General features: G+C 36.3%; 1 protein-coding gene across 1 annotated transcript in view; it reads left to right on the top strand.

The window, feature by feature from the left end:
* The window catches only part of PJA2 (praja ring finger ubiquitin ligase 2), a 355,790-nt gene that overhangs the window by 160,017 nt on the left and 175,666 nt on the right, over positions 1-20,107 (top strand). The window contains exon 3 of the mRNA XM_021085401.1: positions 4,992-5,097. The gene's annotated coding sequence lies outside the window, so the exon portion shown is untranslated. The remainder of the gene's footprint in view (positions 1-4,991; positions 5,098-20,107) is intronic.

Genomic DNA, 20,107 nt, shown 5'->3' with positions numbered 1-20,107 from the left:
TATTTTTCTCCTCTGGAGAATATCCTTTTATAGGATCTTTATGTAAAAGCAGCATAATTTTCTTAAAAATTGCAAGGCTATCTGAAATGATTGATTCTTACTAAAAATCTAGGGCAAAATCAAATCAATTATAGGGTGTCTGTAGGTGAACTAATAATGAAAAATATTATAATTGTATACATATACATTTTATTTATATGTGGTTGAAAATGTTCAACAGCAGGATAATGAGCCATAGGCCATAACTGATGTTAAATAATCCAAAAAGTCCATTCTGTTAGTATTTTATTTTCTAAACCGATCACAAGTGAAACAATCATGAGAGGAACCATAGAGTATAGGTAAAGCGTATGGACTTTGAAATAAAACAGTTATGAAGTCAAATCTTTGCTCTTGTGTTACTATTGATATAATTAACTTCTCTGAACCTTGTTGTCTTCATTTGTAAAAGAACTATTGAGAGAGCTCAGAGGAGTCATCTGTAGTATAGGAGGGTAACTAGGGTTAACTAGTAGAAATAGCACGAGTTAATCTAATAAAGGGAAAGAGCTGTGTAGATCCACCAGAACACAGGAAGAGACAGACAAAATGAGAAACTGGCATAACAGTGGCGTGATTTTCATTCTTGTACCACAGAGTGAGAAATCTCAGGGTGGGGTGTGATACCAGCCAGAGAGAAATTAAAGGTCTTGGTCAAAAAAAACACCGTTATGCCATACCTCAGGTTGCCTTGACAATAGGATCCTTGCTTAAACACAGTAATATTACAAAGAAAATCATTCCTTGTAATTGAGCTCATGTTACCTTAAGAATTATCTAGGAGGGAGTTTGAAAGGGGATTAGGTTACAGACAAAAGTTTATGTCAAAACGGAGAATGTGATCATGCTGGAAAGGGTTACCTTGTGCCTGAGCACTGGCAGAGCATCTGGTCCTGACGACCTGCTGCTTCTTGGAGCTGACTTTGGTGAGAGTCAGAGGTTAAGTAATAAATCAGGCCATTGCACGTCTGCACTTTGCCGCCTTGTCTAATCACACTGCTGCTTGGAAGGAAACCCCCAAAACTAGAATCCTGACCTGGGAAGTGGCAAGTGCTCACTCTTCTGGTACCTGGTTGTGGAGGTTTGGATTACCCAGGCTTCCCCAGACAGCTCTTCTAGCCTTTACAACTGCCTTGGAGGATGGGGCCTGCCTGGGGGAGAGAGCAGAACAGATCCTGAGGGCTAATAGTGCCAACCTCATAGGGTTGTTAACTGAGGATTAACTAAGAAACTTATTGTGAAAGTACACATCTGTGCATAACAAGTGTTGGTTTCCTTACTACCTCTTTTAGCATTTGCCATGGGCTACACATTGACTTTCTCTTAAGAGTATTAAAGTTGTTTTCATGTTTTATTTTAAACCCTAGCCCACTCTTCAGGGTCATGTAAGAGATCTGTGTTTATATGTTACCAAACCCAGACACGTCAACATATTTGCCTTACAAACTAGTTTCCAGTTCAAACTGTTTACTCAAAACTCAAGTTATAATTTGGGGGCCTAGGAATTTTCAAATAAAAGCGTGAAAATATGATGGAGATTTTTAGAGTAAAGAAAACAAAAGCACTCTAATAATTGACTTTCTTACCCTCTCTGCCACAGTACAGAGTATGTCTTCCTAATCTGTGTGTACAAAGTCTGTTGTGCCTCAAAAATTCTGTTGTTGTCATGGTTGTTGTATAAAGAAGGAATAAAGACAAAAAGAAAAGCCAATTGAGTCATAATATCTACCTTGGGGATTCAGAGGTAGGGCTCTAGAGACCTTTTACTTTTGGAAACTATGTGAAACCACTGTGCCTGTGGAATCTCACTGAAACAAAGTATTTATTCAGGGGAAACTGGCAGGATTAAAGAAAAATACAAAAAAAGACTAGAGCATTGTGATGGACTCAGTGTACCATGTTTATCGGATCATTTTAAGTGGCTGTGATCTTTAAAATAAAAGATTGCATTTTACTACAGCAATGGAAAATGCCATTAACTTGTAAGCATTTAACTGTTTCTGGTCTCAGGATTTCAAAATAGAATTGACTTTTCATTAAGAAGTAAAATTTTATATCAGACAGGGAAAGATAATATGTGATGTCACTTATATGTAGAATCTAAAAAATGATACAAATGAATCTCTGTATGTGGACCACAGACAGAGAACAAATTTATGGTTACCGAAGGGGAGGGGTGGCAGGGCAAATTAGGAGTATGAGATTAACAGATACCAAGTACTATACATAAAAAAGAATTTGCTGTATAGCGCAGGGAATTATATTCAATATCCTATAATAATCTATAATAGAATATAATCTACAAAAAACCCTGACTATGCTGTATACCTGAAAATAACACAATATTATAAATCAACTGTACTTCAATTTAGAAAAAAATAAAACTTTAAATCATTCTAGACTATGTTTTCTCCAAAACCTATTTCACTTGTTCACTAAACATCAAGAAAAGGGGCAAGACTGGATCCTGTGGACTGCACAGCTAAGGATTTACGGGGCTAAATGGCTACTGTTCCTAGTAATCTCTAATTTATCAAAGAGATACAGAATCGCTGGGAAGAGAGGTTGCTTGCTATTTTCCTGAATTAGAACTTTTATTAACATGTGACAGAAACCCACATCAAACTGTGTAAGATGAAAGTGAGAGAGAAAACCAGCAAGGGGTAGTTAGAGGGGAGAGAAAGTCAAAAGGAATATGTTGATTTAATTACCTGAGTAATACAGAGTTAGCTCTCACTTCGGCTTGGTTGGGTCCAGGTTTGAGATAATAATATTAGGATTAAGTATACTTCCATTTCTTTAACTAGATTTTCTTTGTATTGGCTTAACTCTCAGGTAGGCTTTCTGTGTTATGCCCTTTATAAGCTCTATGGAGACTTACTTCCTCCCAGTTCCCAACAAGCAAGAAAAGAAAGAAGGAAGGAAGGAAGGAGGGAAAGGGAGAGGATGAGGGAAAAAGGAGCTTATTTTTTCCTTATGGGCCCAATAAAATTCCCCCAATTGAGTCTTATTGGTCTAGCCTGGGTGATTGACCCATGACATCCAGGATATGAAAGCCTCTTTTTGAACAGTTTGGGTCGTATCATATATCAGATATAAAGAGATCAGAAGGTATAGGAAAGGCTTTCCCGCCATGGAGTAGTGGGTTAATAAACTGACTGCAATGGCTTGGGTGTTCGACAGAGATGCGGGTTTGATCCCTGGCCCTGGGAACTTCCATATGCCATGGTGTGGCCACAAAAAGAAAAAAAAAATTATTTCCTTGATTAATTAAAATTTAATTAAAAAAAAAAGCTACAGGAGAAGGGGTGAAGTCCTATACAAACCTGATGTTATTTGTTTACAATTACTGTAACTATGTGTGTGTGTTTTCTAAGTCCAGGCCTGGCCTCTCCACTATTCATGTTTAAATTTTGCCTTTGAATAAATTATCCCTAAGTAGTCCATCAGCTTATATTATACCAGTGATACACATCTAGCTTTATCTCTTTCTCAAGCTTATCACAACATGTCTTGCTATGTATTAAAATTTGACTCTGCAGGGAACACCATGATAATTTGGCTTTTTGCAGAAAAGGAAAATATGAGGTGTAGATAACATCACTGGGAAGATATGTGTTAGTTTGCTTGTGAGATGAGTCTGGTTCCTGCATGCATGGGGCTTAATTAGATTTTGAAGTTTGCTATTGCGAAAGCATAGCTATGAGAAACATTTTTTTTCTTTTTGGCCACCCCAAGGCATGTGGATTTCCCAGGCCAGGGATCGAATCTGAGCTGAAGCTGTGACCTGTGCCACAACTGTGGCAATGCTGGATCCTTAACCCACTGCACTGCACCTGACCAGGAATCAAGCCTGCTGATGCAGAGATACTACCAATCCCATTGCACCACAGCAGGAACTCCATATGGGAAACTTTGGGGCATAAGTATAAGCTTGTCTTTCTGTTATTGACAAATAAAGGGAATAACATATTAGTCTATTTAGTGAATTTTTCAGTTTATGGACATATTTCATAGATGGCAAGTGTCAGTAAAGTGATCACATCAGCAGTGCTTCCTCCAGAAGTTTCTCAAGGAAGGACATCAGCACCATGTAGCATGGCAATGAGAAGAATGGAGACTTGGAATTATATAATTGAATTTCTGTCTTGGTCTTACACTTACTATTTATAGGGCCCTGGCTAATTTACTTAACCATCATGCACATGTACATCCCATTTCTTTACCTATAAAGTGAAAATAACAACCTATGTCCTACTTAACTGTCTTAGTCTGTTCAGGCTGCTACAAAAAAATAAGAGATCGAAGGCTTATATAAACAACAGAAATTTATATCACACAGTTCTGGATGCTAAGATCATGTCGCCAGCGTGGTTAGGTGAGGACCCTCTTCAGTCCCAGGTTCTCCCTCTATTCCCACTTGGAGGAAGAAGCTAAGGAGCTCTCTGGAGCCTGTTTTAGAAGAGGACTAATCTCGTTTATGATGGCCTCGCCCTCATAACCTAACCACTTCCCAAAGGCCAAACAACCTAATACTTTGGCATTAGAACCTCCATATTTGAGTTTTGGAAGGATATGAACATTCAGAAAATAGCACTCACTTACAGGGCTGGTTTGAAGTTTATATGTTACACTTATTCACCTTCGTGTCTCTTCTATAAATGAAATACGTGACAGGCTGTGTCTCGTTCAATTTTGTGAGTGTCCATGCCTAATCCTATGCCTGAAAGTCAAAGTATACTCAACAAATGGTGAAGGAACAGATAAATCAATGAACAAATGATCCAAAAGATGAATGAAAGAGGGAATGATAGCCATGGCTTAGACAGAAGTAGAAAAACATGGTTCAGCACTGGCTTGGGGGAGTTCTGAGGTTAAATAATATTTTATTAGTATCTCAGAACTTAGAATCCTTTGATGATGCATGCTTTTTTCTGGGCTTCTCTTAATAGAAAAGAAGCTTCATATCAAGATTTGGAAAGAAGGGCAAATCTCTTAGTGAAGAAACTGCCAAGAAAATTACTGCTCACCTAGCTCAAAGAGAAACATTAATTAAAGGTAAGACATGGGCAAGAAGTAAAATGGAGCTTGTATGAGTTAATTCTATCATAATTAACATTTATAATTCCTCTCAATTTCAGAGGATGACTCTGTTTTTGCAGAAACCCTTGAATTATTTAACGTATTTCTAAAGAAAACTTTAGAAATCCCTGGAGATGACTTTTTTACCTTTCTATAAAGACTCTTTCCACCCCCATTCAGAGTCTCTGTACAAGTTTATATGATAGAACTTATACTATCTATGGTCTAAGAAAATCGGAATGGATTTAGGTAAACATGAGATTATTCTACTTATTTATAATGACATCAGTGGGCAGGGGGGATGGTCTCTGTTATGGAAAAATATTCTATATGTGTGATTATGTGATTTCAGAATTATGCACTCCAAATTTTTTATTTTATATTCATTTAATCTTTCTTAATTTAATCATTTGCAGTGGGGAAAAACAGCTCTCTGGTAATTGTTGTAAAATCATGGCAAGCATAGGCTCCACTGTATATACAAAATTGTGTATGTATGTTTGAATGGAAGAGTAAACATTGCCAGGGTAGGGAAAGGATGCAGGAGAATTTTGAAACAGGTACTGTAATACCGTATATTCTTCTTGGTTCTCCTGATTAAACACATCTGTATTCTGTTACTCATGGCTATAACTACATGGAATGCATTATAGAAATAGAATCACATGCTCATCCTGCCACAAGTACAAGAACATTTACAGTTTGTGTTGAAGAGAAGAAATACATGGAACTAGGAAGACATCTCTGACTATGGTTACTTGGATTTCTTCTGAATACCTTATAAGAGGGGGATGTTTCCCAGCTCTGTGCCAGGTATTTAAGACCTGGAGTAAGGACAAAATAAAGAGACTGAATCTTGGTTTCCCCTGCACTAAAAATATTCTGTTTCAGCTTCCCAGCCCAGAGTACAGGGAAGAAGCCAAAATTTCCACTGTAAACAGCAAAACTAATAATCTCCTGTGGGGTGTGGGAGGACGAGGATCTTCATTGCTCCTTCCTACATGCTCCTTCATGAATATAATCACTGGCCCTATGGATTTGCTAGATAAGACAACCAAAAATAAGCTCATTACAGACATAAACTTAGCAATTTTATGGAAAAGGGCAAAAAACATGAGTTCATATACACCCAGAAAGCCAATGGCTTTTAAACACATGAAAATAAACTAGATTTCTCCATTAAAGCAAATAAGACAAAACCACACAGAGTTACCATTTTCATGTGGCAGGTCAAGTAAAACCCAGATGTTTTATGGTTCATTGGATAGATGAGGGTGAAGGCACTATTGTTGTTGGGAATCAAAACCGGTAAAATTCTTTGGAAGTCTGCTTGGAAATATCTACCAAATGTGATATGATTTTAGGAAAATTAGTACTGCACAAATATCTCTAGGACATTTCATACAGATATAATCACCTTAATGTATAAAATCATATGTATGATGATACAGATCTTCTTTGATTTACCTCCCACTAAACCCATCATAAAATAAAAATATTATAGATTGAAAATGTTTTTAATACACTTAAACTACTGAACATCATAGCTTAACCTAGCCTAACTTAATTGTGCTCAGAACATTTACATTAGCCTGCAGTTGGGCAAAATCATCTAACACAAAGACTATTTTATAATAAACTGTTGAATATCTCATGTAGTTTAGTGAATACTATACTGAAGGTGAAAAATAATGGTTGTATAGGTATAGAATGGTTCTGAGTGTATCACATGTTTACCCTCATGATCTGGCTGACTGGGATGGTGGCTTGATGTCATTGCACAGCATCACAAGAGAGAATCCTACTACATATTGCTAACCTGGGAAAAGATCAAAATTCAAAATTTAAAGTATAGTTTTATAAATGTATATTGTGTTAGCACCATAGTAAAACTGAATAATTGTAAGTTGAGAACTATCTGTATTCATTACAAAAACTTACAAAACAAACTGAATTCTATTTGTAAGAATAAAAGAATGTAGACAATCTAAACATCTGACAACAGTAGAATGCTTAAATAAATTCTTTTACATAGAATATCAAGCAGACAGTAAAAAAGAGGAAGTTTCTGGTATGAACCAATTTCCAAGATACTTTGTTAAATGAAATAAAGTAGATACACAAGAGTACAGATATTCTGCCACCTCCCACCATTCATCCTAGCCTTTCTCTCCTCCAGGTTGGCCAAGCTCATTTGGAGGCTCAAGGCCTTTGTACTTGCTAACACTTAGTCTGTAATGTCTTACTGATTACTCTTCTTAGACCAAACTTCTAGGTGCCATATATTTTTGAAAGAATTAGAGATTAGAGACAAGTTGGCAGAGTAGAGAACTCAAGCTCACCTCCTATCACAAAATACGCCAAAATTACAACTAACTGCTGAACAGCCGTCAGCAAAATAGATTGGAAGCTATCAAAAAAAGATATCCTACACCCAAAGACAACCCTAGATGGCAGGAGGAGCACTTTGGCAATATAAGCAATCCCATATCTGTCAGGAGGGCAGCCCATAGCCTGAAAAATAACTATATATTGTAGGGCTCTCCAACAAGACTGAGGATTCTGAGCCTGCATAAGGTTTCCAAGTCTGGGAATCTGCCACTGGGAGGAGGAACTCCTGGAGCATTTGGCATTGAAGGCCAGTGGGGCTTGAGTGCAGGAATTCACAGTACTGGGGGAAACAGAAATGCCACTCTTAGAATTGTGCATACAGGGTTTCACATGCACTGGGTCCCAGGGCAAAGGAGGGACTCCATAAAAACCTGCATCAGAACTACCTGCAGGTTTTGGAGAGTCTCCTAGGAAAGCATGGGGTGGCTTTGGCTGGCTTGCTGTGGGGATATGGAGGACATTCTCAGAGAATAATCATCACTGTGAGCTCCCCTGGAGGTTTCCATTTTGGAAAAATCTGGCCCCACCAATTAAGGCTGAGAATCCCCAGGTCAAACAACAAACAAGATAGAAACACAACCCCACTCATTAGCAAACAGGCTGCCTAAAGTCCTTATAGGCACAGAATCACCTCTAATCATACCCAGAGACAAAGCCCTACCCACCAGAGCGCTACCTACCAGTGGGCAGGCACCAGTCCTTCACATCAGGAAGCCTGCCACAAGCCCTTGTATCAGCTTTGCCCACAAGAGGGCAGGTGTCAGAAGCAAGAGAGGCTATAACCCTATAGTGTGCAAAAAGGAGACTGCACAAAAAGCTAGACAAAATAAAAGTAAGAGAAATATGAGACAGATAAAGGAACAAGACAAAAGCCCAGAAAAACAGGTAAGTGAAGTAGAGACAAGCAACTTACATGAAAAATACTTTAGAGTAATGATAGTAAAGAAAATCCAAGATTAGAAAAAAAACTGGAGGTAAAGATTGATGAATTACAAGAAATGTTTAACAAATACATAGAAGATTTAAAGATTAAACAAGCAGAGATGAAAAACGCAATAACAAAATAAGAAATTCATTTAAGGAACTAATAGCAGAATACAGGAGGCAGAAGAATGGACAACCATGGTAGAAGACAGACTGGTGAAAATAACTGATACGGAACAGAATAAAGAAAAAAAGAATAAAAATAAATGAGAACAGTCTAAGAGAACTCTGGGACCATTTTAAACACACTGACATTCACATTATAGGGTCCCAGAAGGAGAAGAGAGAAAGGCCAGAGAAAATATTTGAAGAGAGAATTGATGAAAATTTCCCTAATTTGGGAAAGGAATCATTCACACAAGTCCAGGAAGAATAATGAATGCCATATAGAATAAACCCAAAAAGGAATACCCTGAGACATGTATTAATTGAACTAACCAAAATTAAAGACAGAGAGGAAAAATTGAAAGCTGCTAGGGAAAGGCAGCAAATAACATGCAATTGAGCCCCCATAAGGATATCAGCTGATTTTTTTAGCAGAAACTCTGCAGGCCAGAAGGGAGTGACATGGTATATGTAAAGGGATGAAAGGAAAACAACCTCCAACCAAGAATACTGTACCCAGAAAGGCTCTCATTCACATTTAGAAGGAGAACTCAAAAGCTTTATAGATGAGCAAAAACTAAGAGAATTCAGCACCACTAAACCAGTTTTACAATAAATACTAAAAGAACTTCTCTAAGGAAAAAAGAAAACCCCTCAAATAGAAACAAGAAAACCACAAATGAGAAGGCTCACCAGTAAAGGCAAACATTAAAGTAAAGGTAGGAATTCATCCACACACAAATATGATAGCAAAACCAGCAATCGTGAGGTGGGCACAAATGCAGGATTCTGGAGATGCATTGGCAATTAAGAGACCAGGAACTTAAAACAATCTTGTATATATACAAAAAAAATAATAAAAAACATTCTAAATACAACTAAAGCTAGTCATCAAACCACAAAAGAAAAGAACAAAAGAAGGGAAGAAAAAAATCAACAAAAATAAATCCAAAACAATTAATAAAATGGCAATAAGAACATATCAATAATTACCTTACATGTAAATGTACATAAACTGGCTGAATGGATACAAGACCCACATATATGCTATCTGCAGGAGACCCACTTCAGTTCCAGGGACACATACAAACTGAAAGTGAAGGATGGAAAAAATATATTCCATGCAAACAGAAATCAAAAGAAAATTGGAATAGAAGTACTAATATCAGACAAAATAGACTTTAAAATAAAGATGGTTACAAGAGACAAAGAAGGTCATTACATAATGATCAAAGGATCAATCCAAGAAGATATAGCAATTGTAAACATATATGTACCCAACATAGCAGCACCTCAATATATAAAGCAACTGCTACCATAAAAGAACAAATTGACAATAACACAATAATAGTGGAGGACTTTAACTTACAGCAATGGACAGATCATCAAGGCAAAAATCAACAAGGAGAGTTCCCTTTGTGGCTCAGTGGCTTAATGATCTGCCATTGTCTCTGTGAGGATGCGGGTTTGACCCCTGGCCTCAGTGGGTTAAGGATCCCTCATTGCTGTAAGCTGCTGTGAAGTTCGTAAATATGGCTCAGATCTAGTGTTGCTGTGGCTGTGGTGCAGGTCTTAGCTGCATCTTTGATTCAGTCCCTAGCTCAGGGGCTTCCATATGCTGCAGATGCAGCTGGAAAAAAAAGGAAGGAAGGAATAAAACCAACATGGAAACACAAGCCTTAAATAATGCTTTAGACCAGATGGACCTAATAGATATTTATAGAACATTCCATCCAAAAGCAATGGAATGGATATTCTTCTCAAGCACGCATGGAACATTCTCTAGGACAGATCACATTCTGGGCCACAAATCAAGCCTCTGTAAATTTAAGAAAATTGAAATCATATCAAGCATCTTTTCCAATGACAATGCTAAAAGAATAGAAATCAATTACAAGGAAAAAGACCTGCAAAAAATACAAACATGTGAAGACTAAATAATATGCTATTAAACAACCAGTGGATCACTGAAGACATCATAGAGAAAATAAATACCTAGAGACAAATGACAGTGAATACACAATGATCCCAAACCTATTGGACACATTAAAAGCATTTCTAAGAGGGAAGCTTATAGCAATATAGTTCTACCTCAGGCAACAAGAAGAATCTCAATAAGCAATCTAGCTCTATACCTAAAACAACTAGAGAAAGAAGAACAAACCAACCCCAAAGTGAATAGAAGGAAAGAAATCATAAAGATCACAGAATAAACAAACGAAATTGAAATGAAGAAAACTATAGAAAAGATCAATGAAACTAAAAGCTGGTTCTTTGAAAACATCAACAAAATTAATAAATCCTCAGCCAGACTCATAAAGAAAAACAGGGAGAGGTTCAAGTCAATAAAATTAGAAATTGAAAAGGACAAGTTACAGTGGACATAACAGAAATACAGAGGATCATAAGAGACTATTGCAAGCAACTGTATGCCAATAAAATAGACAACCTAGAATAAATGGACCTTTCTGAGAAAGGTACAATTTTCCAAGACTAAACCAGGGAGAAATAAGAAACATGAATGGACCAGTCACAAGTACTGATATTGAAACCATGATTAAAAAAACTTCCAACAAACAAATTCCAGGACCATATGGATTCACAGGTGAATTCTATCAAACATTTAGAGAAGAGTTAACATCTATCCTTCTGAAACTCTTCCCCAAAAAATCACAGAGAAAGGAACACTCCCAAACTGATTCTGTGAGGCTACTATCACCTTGATACCAAAACCAGACAAAAATACCACCAAAAAAAGAAAATTACAGGCCAATATTACTGAGAACATATATGCAAAAATCCTCAACAAAATACTAGCAGACCAAATCCAGTAATACATTAAAAGGATCATACACCATGACCAAGTGGGATTTATCCTGCAGATGCAAGGATTTTTTTCAATATCTGCAAATCAGTGTGACATACTACATTAACAAATTGAAATATAAAAACCATGTGATCATCTTAATACATGAAGAAAAAGCTTTTGGCAAAATCCAATACCCATTTCTGAGTTTAAAAAAAAAAAAAAGCCCTCTAGAAAGTGGGCATAGAGGGGAAGCTACCTCAACATAATAAAGCCATGTATGACAAACCTACAGCTAACATCATTTTCAATGATGAAAAGCTGAAAGAATTCCCACTAAGATCAGGAATAAGACAAGACTCTTTCCCCTTTTATTCAGCTTAGTTTTAGAAGCCCTAGCCTTGTCAATCACAGAATAAAAAGAAATAAAAGGAATTGAAATTGGAAAGGAAGAAGTGAAACTATGACTTCAGATGGCATGATGCTATACATAGAAAATCCTAAATATGCTACCAGAAAACTGTTAGAGATCATCAATGAATTCGGTAAAGGTGCAGAATATAAAATTAATACACAGAAATCTATTGCATTTATATATACTAACAATGAAGGATCAGAAAGAGGGATTAGGGAAAAACTCATTTACCATTGCATCAAAAGAATAAAATACTTATGAATAAATTTACCTAAAGAGACAGAAGACCTGTAGTCTGAAAACTAAGACACTGATGAAAGAAACCAAAGACAACACAGATGGAAAGATACACCAACAGATGGAAAGATATCCATGCTTTTGAATTGGAAGAATCATTATTGTCAAAACAAGTATACTATCCAACACAATCTACAGACTCAACACAATCCCTATCAAATTTTACCAATGGCATTTTTCACAGAACTAGAACAAAAATGTTTTAAATCTGTATGGAAACATAAAAGATCACAAATAGCCAAAGCAATTCTGAGAAAGAAAAATGGAGCTGGAGGAATCAGGCTCCCTGACTTCAGGCTATACTACAAAGCTACAGTCATAAAAACAGTATGATACTGGCACAAAAATAAATATATATCAATGGAACAGGATAGACAGCCTAGAAATAAACCCATGCACCTATGGTCAAATAATCTGTGACCTAGAGATTGAAGGAGATAAGAATATACAATGGAGAAAAGACAGCCTCTTTGATAAGTGGTGCTGGGAAAACCAGACAGCTACATGTAAAAGAAGGAAATTAAAACACTCTCTAACACCATAGACAAAAATATATTCAGAATGGATTAAAGACCTAAATATAAGGCCAAATTCTCTTAGAGGATAACAGGCTGAACACTCTCAGATATAAACCACAGCAATACCTCCTCAGATCCATCTCCTAGAGTCATGAAAATAAAATCAAAAATAAACAAATAGGACCTAATTAAACTTAAAAGTTTTTGCACATCAATAAAATGAAAAGACAACCTACAGAATGAGGGAAAATATTTGCAAATGAAGCGACTGAGAAGGAATTAATCTCCAAAATATACAAACAATTCATACAACAAACAAAAAAGCAACCCATTCAAAAAATGGGCAGAAGATCTAAATAGACATTTCTCTAAAGAAGACATACAGATGGCCAAAAAAATGCATGAAAATATGCTCAACATCACTAATTATTAGAAAAATGCAAATCAAAGCTACTATGAGGGTACGCCTTATACCAGTCAGCATGGCCATCATCAAAGTCTAAAAACACTAAATCCTGGAGTGGGTATGGAGGAAAGGAAATCCTCTTACACTATTGGTGGGAATGTAAAATTGGCACAACCACAATGGAAAACAGTATACAAGTTCCTTAAAATACTAAATATACAATTTTCATATGATCCAGCAATCCCACTCCTGGGCATATATCCAGAGAAAACCATAATTGGAAAAGATACATGCACCCAATATTCATTGCAGCACTATTTACAATAGCCAAGACATAGAAGCAACCTAAATGTCCATCAACAGAGAAATAGATAAAGAAGATGTGGTACATATATATAATAGAATATTACTCAGCCATAAAAATGAATGAAATTGGCATTTACAGCAACATGGATGTAGTTACTGTAACGGACCTAGAGATTATCATACTGAGTGAAGTTTCTCAGACAGTGAAAGACAAACATCATATCATATCCTATATGTGGATTCTTGAAAAGGGATAAAATGAACTTATTTGCAGAATAGAAACAGACTCACAGATTTTGAAAACAAAGTTATGATTTCCAAAGGGGACAGGTGTGGGCTGATGGTCTGTGGGTTAGAGATTGGCATATACACACTGTGTATGTGGAATGACTGGCTAGTGGGGCCTTGATGTTTAGCACAGGGAATTCTGCCCAGTGTTTGTGATGGTCTGTGTGGAAAAAGAATCTGAAAAAGAATAGATTGTATACATGTATAGCTAAATCACTTTGTTGTACAGCATAAGTTATCACAACATTTTATTTTATTTTATTTTATTTTGTTTGTTTTTTTGCCTTTTCTAGGGCAGCTCCTGAGGCATATGGAGGTTCCCAGGCTAGGGATCCAATCAGAGCTGTAGTTGCCGGCCTACGCCAGAGCCACAGCAAGGCCGGATCCAAGTCACATCTTCGACCTACACCACAGCTCCTGGCAAGCCGGATCCTTAACCCAGTGAGCAAGGCCAGAGATGGAACCCACAACCTCATGGTTCCTAGTTGGATTCATTAACCACTGCGCCACGACGGAAACTCCCTATCACAACATTTTAAATCAACTGTTTTCCTCTTACCAACTGTTCTATACCTCCTGAGCCCTGGGAGAACACAGTTGGTCATGTCCCTCCTCAGAAGTTCAAGCACCAGCTGCATGGAATTTCTTCCCAGAGGCCCAAGCACTAACTCTGCAAGGCCCTTACTCCTAGCTCGTAGTGTCTGGTTAAGGGCCTTTTCCATATGTTCTGCAGGCTTGAGAGTGGTTGCTGCTTCTTACAGTCATAAATTTCTGGGCACCGCAGCATCCGCTTTTTGCTCTCTCAGGCTTTTGTCTTCTGAATAACAAGTTCCCTGTAATTCTAACTATTTATGCTTTCTGTTTTCCTTCCTGTAAGTAGGTATTCTGGTCCATCTTCTTCCCCTGGTTGATCTTGGTCTGTCTTGACTCATTTATATCCCTCAAGATGCATATTCAACTTCCTGTTTGCTGTTTATATTTTAAAGTCTGATAGACTATCTTATCAAAAAATGAACTTCTCTTGCACAATCTATTTCTCTGTCAGAATTATGTATCTCAGTAAATGGTACCTCTATCCATTCATTTGTTTAGTCTTCATATTCTAGAAGTCATCTTTGCTCTCTGATTATTCACATGCAGTGCATCAGTATGCCATGTTGGTTCCATCTCCAAAACCTCACTCCCTTCTATTGCTTTCCATCTCATGTCATTACCCTGATCTAGATCATCATTATCTATCATTTGGCTACTGCAGTAGCCTTCTGAGTAGTCTTCATTCAACTCTTGCCTTCCTGGAGTCATTTTTCTACATCAGAGCCATATCATTAAGATATAAATCACAATGAAAATTAAATCCGCACTCCTTACTACGATCCTATAAGATCTGGTTCCTGCCAGCACTTCCAATCGCATCCCCTATCAAAATCTGCTTGCACTACCCATACTCTAGAGTTAGAGGCCTCTTTTCTGTGTCATGCCACATAAAGCTGTTTATAGACTAAGGTCCTTTGAATTCATTGCCTCATCTATCAAGAAGTTTCTTCTACTGGTTGTTCACATGGTCTCAATGCTCATATCGTCCTACTTTTTCTAAAGTAGCCTTCATTCCCTAATTTCTCTCTATTATAAAGTCCAATTAATCTCCTTCATACTCTTATCTTGATTGTTGATTCTTTCCTTTGTTTGCTATCCAACCACATGGGGCCCTTGCTATTTTTGTTGCATCTGCAATATCTCCTGCACCTGGAGCAGTCTCTATTCTCTAAAAATTGCTCAGTAGATCTATGTTGACTAAATTAATAAATGACTGTTTTTAGTATCCTTTTTTTAAAATAATCTAACATCAAAGTCCTTATATACTTTCAAGTATATAAAATTTTCTACTACATTGGAATGAAAATATATAGAATTAGATTCATCTTCCACCTACATTTTCTTTGGATAAATAATACATGAATATGTAAGTCAAAGATAAAGATATACCAGAATGTATGAGATTTTTGGAGTTCCCATCTTGGCTCAGTGGTAATGAACCTGACTAGTATCCATGAGGATGCAGATTCAATCCATGGCCTCACTCAGTGGATTGAGGATCCGGAGTTGCCCTGAACTATGGTGTAGATCACAGATCTGCCTCAGATCTGACGATGCTGTGGCTGTGGCATAGGCCTGCAGCTATAGCTCTGATTTGACCCTAGCCTGGGAACTTCCATATGCTATGGGTGCAGCCCTAAAAAGCCAAAAAAGAAAAAAAAAGAATGTGTGAGATTTTCACAACAGCGAGATTCATGGCCTTTAAAAATATGTAGAACAAGATGAAACAAATGTTTTCAGTGGATGTTCAGGTGCTCTTTTCTAAAAATAACATAGTAACCACAAATCAATGTTTAAAGCCAGATGGTTAATGAAGGCCAGCCAGGAAACTCCCATAATTCACAGTAATGAGTATGGTAATGAGCTCCCATTATAAACCAAACTGCAGTATGACACACTGTATCTATTTCAAATAACAGTAATTTGATTGTCTCATATTTTTCAAAGCTCCAAAGCTTAATTTATTGGAAAAAATGTTAGAAAGCCTGATTGATGGAACTAATAATGCCCAATTTGTCAATGGAATGTGGCCTAAATTTTATTAACAAAACCTGTTCAAATGTCAGATGTCATCAGAAAGAAAACAATATTCAAACTCAAATGAAAATTAAGGTATTTCAAAACATGAAAGAAGTCCCATTACTATGGTTGAAAAGAAATGTTTTTTTCTTCAGCTCTTTGATGTCTTTAAATAGGACCCTAGCGAGGTAGGTTCTGTTGAACAAAATGTTTTAGGGACCTGGCTACTATAGAAAAATGCTATGGATTAAATTTTATTTTAGTATCAAAAACACATGTTTATTTTACACTTAAAATTCACCTTGATCTCAGAGAGGTAGTCTTAAAAGGCATTCCCAGTTACCCAGAGTGACATGAGCAGGAGCACATTGCATATGCAGACAATTTAATAGGATTACCTAGACGGTTCTCCTTTTGAGTGACATGTCACACTCTTCTTTTGAAAGGATGGAATCTTCACAGTCAAGAATTGAGAAAGCAAGGGCTGCAATATATATCCAGATTTCCATCTAATGTAAAGTTGGCTGCTCGTATATCATATGTTTGGAATATAAGCCTTTACAATTGATGGGTATATTTGATGTGCTATATTTATACGTTTTTTAAATTAAACTGTTATTTGCTTGTAAGAATTCTAAACCACACTTCTCCCAAAAATGTAACGAGAATATAGACAGTCATGCTTGGACAAATTCTGATCTTTTATAAGATTTCTGAGTTGATCTTAGTTATATTTACTGAGGGCTGGAAGTTTATTTTCTGAAGTGTGTAAGACAGAAGGTCTCTGGTCTGGGAGCAAAAAGGAAAAATGGAAGGTGTGAGTATTATATTGAAAATCGAATGATCAAGTTAATTTAGCCATTTTCTCCTACTCAGCTCCCCATATACTGGTAGCCGGGCCTTCATCATCCAGAGAAGAAATTAAAGGTCTCTAGAAAATAATACAAACTCAAGAGGAAGTTCCAAAGATGCTGACATCAGAAATTTCTTGAATAAATAGCCCAACCTGATCTACCTAAATGAGATTCAATCTTAAGGCCCACTAATGCACTCAAAGAGACCAGTGAGATTTTTACAAAACTACAAAATATGAAAAGACAATATATGTCAAATATGAGAAGACAATAGTATATATGCGTATATAATTATATATAAAGTATTAAAATATATGTGAAGACAGAAACACCATAAAATATGATAAGATGATTAAGGGTTATCAGACATTGAAAACCATTATATAATTTGGAAGACAGAGACAAAAACAAATAGATATAAAGCAATTTGGAGGCAAGAGACCATGCAGAAAAAAAAAAAAAAAACTGAAAATGAGAACAAAACAGAATTAATATCTTCAGAGAGATGAGAGATCATACACCCCAAAACAAAAACAGGATACTATAATAAAGAAGAGTTTTTACAAATGAAAAATATTATATCAAAAAATGAAAACTTGGAGTTCCTATCATGGAGCAGCAGAAATGAATCTGACTAGGAACCAAGAGGTTGCAGGTTTGATCCCTGGCCTCTCTCAGTGGGTTAAGGATCCGGCGTTGCCGTGAACTAAGGTCTAGGTCTCAGGCTTGGATCTAATGTTGCTGTGGCTTTGGCATAGGCCGGCAATTGTAGCTCCAGTTCAGCCCCTGGCCTGGGAAACTCCATAAGCTGCAGGTGCGGGCCTAAAAAGCAAAAACAAAGACAGAAAAAAAGAAAATAAACTCAACAGAAGAGTTTTCAAGAAGACTCTTGAGAGAAAATTTCGACAACTCTTGAAGAGTGAGAGGTCAAATAGTGATTAAAAGCATAAAAAAATGAAACAAATGGAAACAATTTTAACTTTAGGGAAAATAGTTGTGCAGGAAAGGAATAGTGCTCATAGTTTACTACATGTCTCAGCTAAAAATAGAACTTCCATAGTCTATGAATATGTAATATTAATTTAACCAAAATTACAATATAAATCTACTATAAGAATAGGGAATGAGAAAACCATACATATGTGGAAAGGGGAAAAGGGAGGGAGGAAAAGAGATTTGTAGTTTCATTTCTGTAGTAAGAAGTCAGAGCAATGCTAGAAATTGAGAAAAGAAGTAGCAAGAATGCTACTTAGAGTCATGAGCCTAAATGACAACAAAATGAACTAAAAGAGATGAAAGTGATTAATTCAGGAAAGACAAAAAGTTGAAAAGGAGTGTTTCATAGCAAACCTTGTCAACTATTGGAGTCTTTAGATGTTGTATATGATGAGCCTTAATAAAAATGAAAACTGAAAGGAAAGGAGAATGAGGCATGGGTGGAAGCAGTGGTGGAGCTCAGTGAACAGTACTTACGAGGGTAAGAGAGCTGGGTTGGTGATGGTCAGCACATTTCTGTGTGTCTCCAGACTGGTCAAACTGAGAAGACCACTTGGTGAGTGGAGGCACATGACAAAGTACAAAAGTCATCAATAGGCCTTAAGGATTCTGGCCTCCTGACATGTCTCATTTGTAAATTCTAGACTCTGCCTCTTTATAGATGGGTGACCTTGGACAAGTGAGCTAAGCTCTGCAAGCCCTAATAGCTCGGCTGTTTCTCATTCATTTTGTATTCTTTGCAGCTTGTAGCAGAGAGATTTCTAGAGAGTATGCACCCAGATACATTTATACATTATTTGGATTTCTATTTTCTTTGGGGAAAATATTCCCTAATGTAAACAAATATGTGAAATATATTTGTATAGAAGAACCTGTTTAGAAGCCATAAGGCATAGAGATGGTTCCAAGTAGTCATCATATGCAGCTTTTTACATAATAATCCAAACATGGATAAACAAGAAGTTCTTCCAGTAGAGCACAGGGAACTATATCCAGTCTTCTGGGGTAGACCACAATGGAGAATAAAATTTAAAAATAGAATATGTATATATTTGTATATGTGTGTGTATATATATGTATATATGACAATCACTTTGCTGTACAGCAGAAATTGGCACATTGTAAATCAATATACTTTAATTAAAAAAATAACCCAAACATAGCCAAAACACTTAAAATTTCTGTTGTAATCACCTTCAAAAAGCAAAACACTTTTAAAATTTTTGACTACTTTTTCAATTACAAGCATACACATTTTTACTGAAACTTTGAAAAATGCAGATACAAATATAGAATGTTAATCACACCACTCAAAAATAATCATAAAAGTTTGGGTATATACTCCAGATTTTCTTTTTATTTATCTATGTATGCATGTATATACATTTTACAAATTTGCAATACACTGTGTGTTTTGTAACCTGATTTTTTACAATTAATATTTTATAAATATTTCCCTCTTGTCATTAAATATTATTGTCATTATAATTTTAATGGCTTCATACTGTTCAAATAGATATACAACAACTCATTGCCAGATTTATCTAATATTTTCCATGGTCTGTTTTTATAAATAATGCTGTAATGAATAACCTTGTATGTGAATTTCGGTGCACATTTATTTATTTCAATGGAGACAGAATTTCAATTCCTGGAAGTTATTTTAATTCCTAGAGGTAGAATTTCCAGAAAAAAAGAGGATGTATATTTTAAAAAACTCATTGTACTAAATTTCTCTCCAGCTGACAGTTTCACCAGCAGTCCACAATTCATATTTTTGAATACTCTCTATTTGATAAAACTTGATTTTTGAAAATAAATTCTTTACTAGGTATCACACTTCTACCCATAGTTGATGAACTCTTTGAGTTTGGAGACCACTTCCTAAAAATTCATCTTTTGTAATTTCCAAAATCTCAGGAAAAAGTAATTTTGTGTTAGTACCCAGTAAATAAGGTCAATCATCAAACTGGGTGATGCTGTTTGGGTCAATATAATATACTAAAG

This window comes from Sus scrofa, chromosome 2, assembly GCF_000003025.6.
Source record: "Sus scrofa isolate TJ Tabasco breed Duroc chromosome 2, Sscrofa11.1, whole genome shotgun sequence".
NCBI classification, from domain to species: Eukaryota; Metazoa; Chordata; class Mammalia; order Artiodactyla; family Suidae; genus Sus; species Sus scrofa.
Note: the sequence above shows the minus strand (reverse complement) of the source record. Positions and strands in the feature narration are given on the sequence as shown.